General features: G+C 45.8%; 1 long non-coding RNA gene across 1 annotated transcript; it reads right to left on the bottom strand.

Moving 5' to 3' along the window:
- Positions 1-1,302: 1,302 nt before the first annotated feature.
- On the bottom strand, positions 1,303-4,809 carry LOC147984324 (uncharacterized). The gene is made up of 3 exons (XR_015615045.1): positions 3,313-4,809; positions 3,125-3,204; positions 1,303-1,562 (listed from the first exon to the last, which is right to left on the bottom strand). It is a non-coding gene; the product is annotated as an uncharacterized LOC147984324 (long non-coding RNA).
- Between the last annotated feature and the right edge of the window lie 1,329 nt (positions 4,810-6,138).

The following is a 6,138-nucleotide window of genomic DNA, read 5'->3' as shown; positions in this document are numbered from 1 at the left end:
TAATGTATCTCAAGCATCATGCATTGCTGAGCCAAAATTTTGTATATGATCCATACCTTTGACTGAAAATGTACCGTTGATCTTGTACCTGACTTGTCTTGCTGCTGACTTGATCATTACTGCTGTGAGGATTGTATACTGATGTAGACTTGAGTTATCAGTACTGTTGTGAGGAGTGCACACTAATGCAAAATTGATTGTCAACCTCAAGATCAGATATTTCCCATTTTACTGCAGACGGCTGAGAATTCCATTCTGTTTAGTTGAGTTTCCAAACATTTGAACTCCTTGTTGCTTCTTGGAGTCTGGTGTTGGTTGATGAGCAACGCTTTATAGGGGAAAAATAATGTCACACCGGGGCCCCAAAGAAAGAAACAAAAGAAAACTCAACTAAAGAGAAGCACACAACAACAATCAATTCACACATAGTCAATGTCACATATTACTACTAGTCACACAACATATGCATGCCTACTTAAGCACACAAATCTCGCGGGGTCTCCGGTTCTACGATCTAGTATGCTGTGACGATGTGCACGAGGATGAATAAATGTGTGGAAGAATTGGTGCAAACAGCGCTACACCAAATGCTAGCTTAGCCAGGTAGCAACCTGGACTAGCTCGGAGGCGAGGACGCACTCGATAAACCTGTAGTGAGACACGAAGGTCGCAACCACTTTATTATCAAGCAGACGGAAAAAGATCCGTACTCATCCAAGAAATAGGATAGCGGGGAAAAACTGAGGCTGCTGACATTGCCCTTTCTTGATAACTAAGATCATTAAGGGTTGCCAACATGACAAAATGAAGAGCGATTCGGGATAGAAGCATGTCCATCACCGAAACGATAGGCGGGGCTGAAAGGAGGATATCGGCAAGATACCTGAGCACCATTTCTGCAAACAATGTCGGGATCACTTGGCATCACTCTGCTAGGACAGAAATGACACCAAACACCGAAGAACGAGCAAGAAAAAAAACTGGAGAAATGCAACGGCTGAGTTGTAGTGGATCCGAACCGATACCAGCTACACTCACCAAATATACCGTTAGCAACAAATACTAAGGCTATATGCATGCTATGCAACAAACAAATGCAGCAACCAAAATCAATAAACAAGCCAGAATTTAAACTACCGATTTCTACCGGTTTCTACCGCTCGCGCTGACTAGGGCGTCCTATAGCCAAACCTGCTCTGATACCAAGCGTTGTGGCACCCCGGCTCAGAGAAACCGGAACGCCTCGTATTCCAGCCCAGACATCAAGGAGAAGTCTTCTGGAATACGGCACTGCTTAGCATAGAACAAACCAGCTTTCTATTATTACACGAATATGAATACAAGGTCTCTGATATTACAAGGAATAACATCAACACTACGCCATCCTCAGTTGTTCTATGCAAGCAGCAGAACAACTCGAAGCAGCGGAAAAACTTCTAGCAGCGGAACAACGACAACTGTGGTGAACTCCACTCCAGAGGGACTCTGGCTGGAACGCTGATCCTAGCTCGCACGAACGAAACCATGACAAGCAAGCAATCAAATCCGGCATGACCTGCAAACTGGCATGACACGCCAGGTCAGTACATTGAATGTACTTGCAATCTCACAATAACCAGAACCATTCAAGACAAACAACAGCATGGCAATTACAGGTTAAGCAGGAATTATCATGAGATCATCAGGATAACATGGCATGGAAAACATGAACATGGTATAGCTAGAACAATATGACATGGCATGAACATATAATTCTGACAATACTAGCATGCAACATGATGACACTATATGCACCATTTATTCTGCTCGGGTTACCTCGTAACCAAATGGTGATCCCTCCGGCGATCACAACCCTGACCAACACTTGGTCTCAAACAGTGATCCTTCTGGCGATCACAACCACGACCAATACCTGGCCTCAAACGGTGATCCTTCTGGCGATCACAACCATGACCAATACCTGGCCTCAAACGGTGATCCTTCCGGCGATCACAACCAACTTATCTCCTCATCGAACCATGGTTGTTATTAAGAACATTATTATTATTATTACTGTTGACTCACAGTGTGACCGACACGAACTGGGCCCTTATCCACGGGCATGGCTATCGATAGATTCAATATACACTCTGCAGAGGTTAGACATTGTACCCACACTACGGAACCCATGGTCTCGCACTCCCATTCGGGTGGACCAACGGTGTTTCGACAAAACCGATCTACTGCCATGACACTCTCCCAGCCACTCTGACTCACTCCCCACTGGGCTAGTCCTGGGTGGCCCCGTGTCTACCAAAGACACAACGACCACCGTCGTGGCCTAACATAAACGGTCCCAAATGGGGACCTAGATCCATAACAACAACAATGGGCACACAAGTCTTATGTCCGCCTACCTGATCAGGGTAGCGCGCGCCCATAACCTTCTCTCGTTGGAGGCATCGACGAGAGGCACGACAATAGACCCAGTTAGGACCTTCTCATAAAGGTAAGCGTGGTTTTACTGGTCAGTTCGATATGGTGGCACCATGACTCAGCCAACAGTTGTTCAAGTTCAATTTAATCCGGTTAAACTTGAATGCAATATGCAGAGCCATGATAAAATAACATGTTGCAATTACAATGCATGAGCATGATATCAACATAAGCACGGGTGCAACATAACTATCCACCATATCAACAATGAATCATCTCCAATTGAGCATGGTATAATGACGGGCAAGAATATTACCAGTACAACACTACTCATAGCATAACATGACCATTAGCATCAACCATAAATACCATGCAAGAACTCATCAATAACATTACCGAGTAACACTTAACCAACTAACAACAAAGGAACAACGCATCTTAACAGTACTCGGTAACCGACGTTAGTCATGCTCTGAAGAACTTGACCAACCCAACATGTACTACTACCAAGCATGAAAATATGAAAGTAATACTAGCAAGTAGTTCATGATAACAAAATGCAAGAAAACCTAGCATGACGGTAATCACCGATCAAAAACATAACCGACATAACGACGGCAGTAGCACAACAAGCATACAATTTTTAAAGATTCAAGTTGAAAACCAATGCTACTGCATGGCTATCATGCAAATGGTGGTTGTGGCTTGCCTGGGGATGAAGAAGGCATCGGGGAGAAGTGCGGTGAAGCCGCGGAAAGATTTGTTGGAAACAGTTCTCTCTCGGAGGGGCTGTTTACGCGCAAGGGCAAAAAGGTCATTTTCACAGTGTCAAACCATAGTGAAAATGGAACCAATGAAACGGGCTCGACGAAACGAAGACGTAGGCTTTGGAATCACCTCATTTGGAGTTGTGGTTGAAAAGTTATGAAGTGTTTTCTGCCAGGGACCTATTTGCAAAGAAAAACTTCACAATCTGGGCCTAGACAGAAAACAAAAAACGTCTTTAGTTGAATACGTTTTCACAGCAGAGAAAACGTACTTATAGCCGTAGTTAAATGGTAATACGTCTTCCCATAAGGTAAACGTATTTTCAACCGAACTCAGACCAGAGTACGCCTTCCCCAGCAGAAAACGTATTAAGCGAAAGGTGCTTCCACTTATCTGACGTGGCGGGGCGGGGTCAACGGCTGAGGCGCTGACGCGCGAGTACCGCGGGCAGGTGGGGACCACCAGCTAGGTCGTCGCCTTCAACCTCCAGCCCGCGCGCGGCCGAGGCAGGGGCGCACCCCGACAACGATTGCCGGTGATGTAGGCCACCTCCCGGGATGTTCTGCACACCAGCGAGATCAGCGCGTCGAGCCGCATCCCTCGGTCCCCTTGGCGACCAGCGAGGTGGGTTGAGGCGATGACGGCTTCGACACCGGCGGACGGGGTCTCCTGGCGCCGGCGAACTCGCGGCAGACAGCCACCGGAGGAGGAGAGGGAGACCGGGGAGGCTTCTAGGTGGTGGAGGAGGCGCCTGGAGGTGGAGGCGGAGGGGATGGAGGCCTGGGTCGTCGGAATCAGAGGAAGCGATGACGGTGGTCGTTGCGGTCATGAGCGGCAAGGAGAGAAGCTCGAGCTCAGGGGAGAGGCTCGGGAGGTTTCTGGGAAGAGGGGGAGGAGCTTGGGATGCTTCAAGTGGCTCGGGGCTGGCCATTTTATAGGCGGGGCGAGGATGCCGAGCAGGAGGCTGCCGTGCACGTCCGGCCGAGGCTCTGATGAGCTCAGCGAGCACGGGAGGGCGCAAGAAGGCGACGAGGAAAGCAATGGACGAGTTACAGAGGCGCAGAAGGTGAGGGGGACCGAGGGCGTAGAGGGGACGCGGCCACGGCGCCGTTAAAGCTCGGTCGGCCACAGTGCGTCCGTGGGCGCGCGGCGACGAGAGCTGACGGAGGGGCTGACGGAGGGGGAAGTGGCTCCAGGAAGACGGCGACGACGCGGTAAAACGGTGACACATGCTCAAGAGCGCGAAGACGACGAGAAGGAGAGGGGCCCGAGCAAAAGACACCCTGGACAGGGCCAACGCCAGCAGAGCACGCGCATTGCATGCCAAAGCTTGTGATCACCGCGTTCGCTGGTGCCCATAGTGCCACAAGCTAAGCCAAACGATGTCTGGGGTGGAGTCCTTCCCGGGGAAGTTGCAACTGCGGCGGTAGTTTGGTTAAAAGGGCTCTGGTTAAATGGTAAGCAACCTCTGAAGTTTACTGCAGTAAACTTGGATGAGCACTGGTGATCAATAGGAAGATGATTGGGAGCAATGGAGTTGTCTGTGAGGTTTATGGTAAGGAGGACTTTCATCCTAGTAACTTTGAGAAGATTAAGACCGAGATTTAATGTAGTTGCTTAACAACCACATAAACTGGTCCAAAAATGAGATTTGGATGATGCACTCACATTAAGCACTAACTTGAGCTGAACTTTGGCAAGGTCTAATTATTTGGTCATAGTAAGATGATGTAAAAATGTAATACCAAATGGATTTACCAAAATGGTACTTCCTTCACATCTATCTTCACTGACTAGAATCTTGCAATAATTCTAGAGAAATATTGTATAGGTGAATTGGTGCCAAATTTGGTGGAGAGAAGTCATTTGGGCAGGAGAACAATCTGGTAATTTATCAGGATTTGTGAAGCAATATAAAATGCACTTGCTTCACAACCTAAATTTTTTACCAAATGCACTTGATTGGATGGGACTTAAATTTTAAGTAGTGTTCGAATATGAGCACATGAAGGAGTGTGCAAAATATCAACTCATTTGGATAATCCTACCTAGCACTTCCTTCACAAAGGCTTCCCTCAGACAAGAACTTTGAAAAATCACTGAGGAAGTTTGGCTAAGCAAATAAAGTTGAATCTTGGCACAGGTCAATTATTTGGATAGTAAAAGATGTCCAAAAAAATTTGGGTCAAATGGGAAAAGATAAATAGCACTTGCTTCACAATGTGCCATTTAGGACAGAATAGGAAATGATTTTATTGAGCATGATGAGAAATACGGCCAATGAAATATTTTGCCATATTTGAGGAATATATGACCCAAAAAAATTATAATAATTATTTGGGGATTTATGGATGGATAGAAATATAGGTTGCTTCACAACCTAGGCCAGATAGGGTTATTCCTTTAATATAAAAAGGAATTTTCCCTAGAAAAAGAAATTAGGGTTTGGTCAAGCAGTGGAGTGACATGATCTTGGCAAGGTTTTGAGAATCATGAGTCACTTGGGAGAGGAAATGAAGATGATTTCCCAGGTGACAAGGCCACAGAACCACTCCAAAAAGAAAAACAGAGCAAAAACCAATAAAATCAAAAGAAAAAGAAAAGGGCCAAAATCGAGGCTGTTAAAGTGTATCATTGCACCTTACAAGGTTTAAAAGAGAGAAGTGATGTTCCTTTGATCTTGACCTGTAATCTAGTTCCGTGCTGGACTTGCCCACACAACGTTATAATTGCATGTTTGTATGTTCTCAGTTGTTTTGTGATATGAATGATGCCATACTATGCTTACCGTATTATAAACTTTATCTCTTTATCCTTAGCTATCAATACAATGTGAAGAAATAGACAATACATTAGCCATGGTACATGGTCATATGTTTGGAACCTGGTTTTATTATGTACTTTGCAGTAAAATGTAACTAATATTTTACATGGGTTCACCAGAATAAGTTCTGT

This window comes from Triticum urartu, chromosome 2A (genome assembly GCF_056163025.1).
Source record: "Triticum urartu cultivar PI428250 chromosome 2A, HENAU_Tu73, whole genome shotgun sequence".
NCBI lineage: Eukaryota > Viridiplantae > Streptophyta > Magnoliopsida > Poales > Poaceae > Triticum > Triticum urartu.
This window is presented reverse-complemented; position numbering and strand designations above follow the sequence as displayed.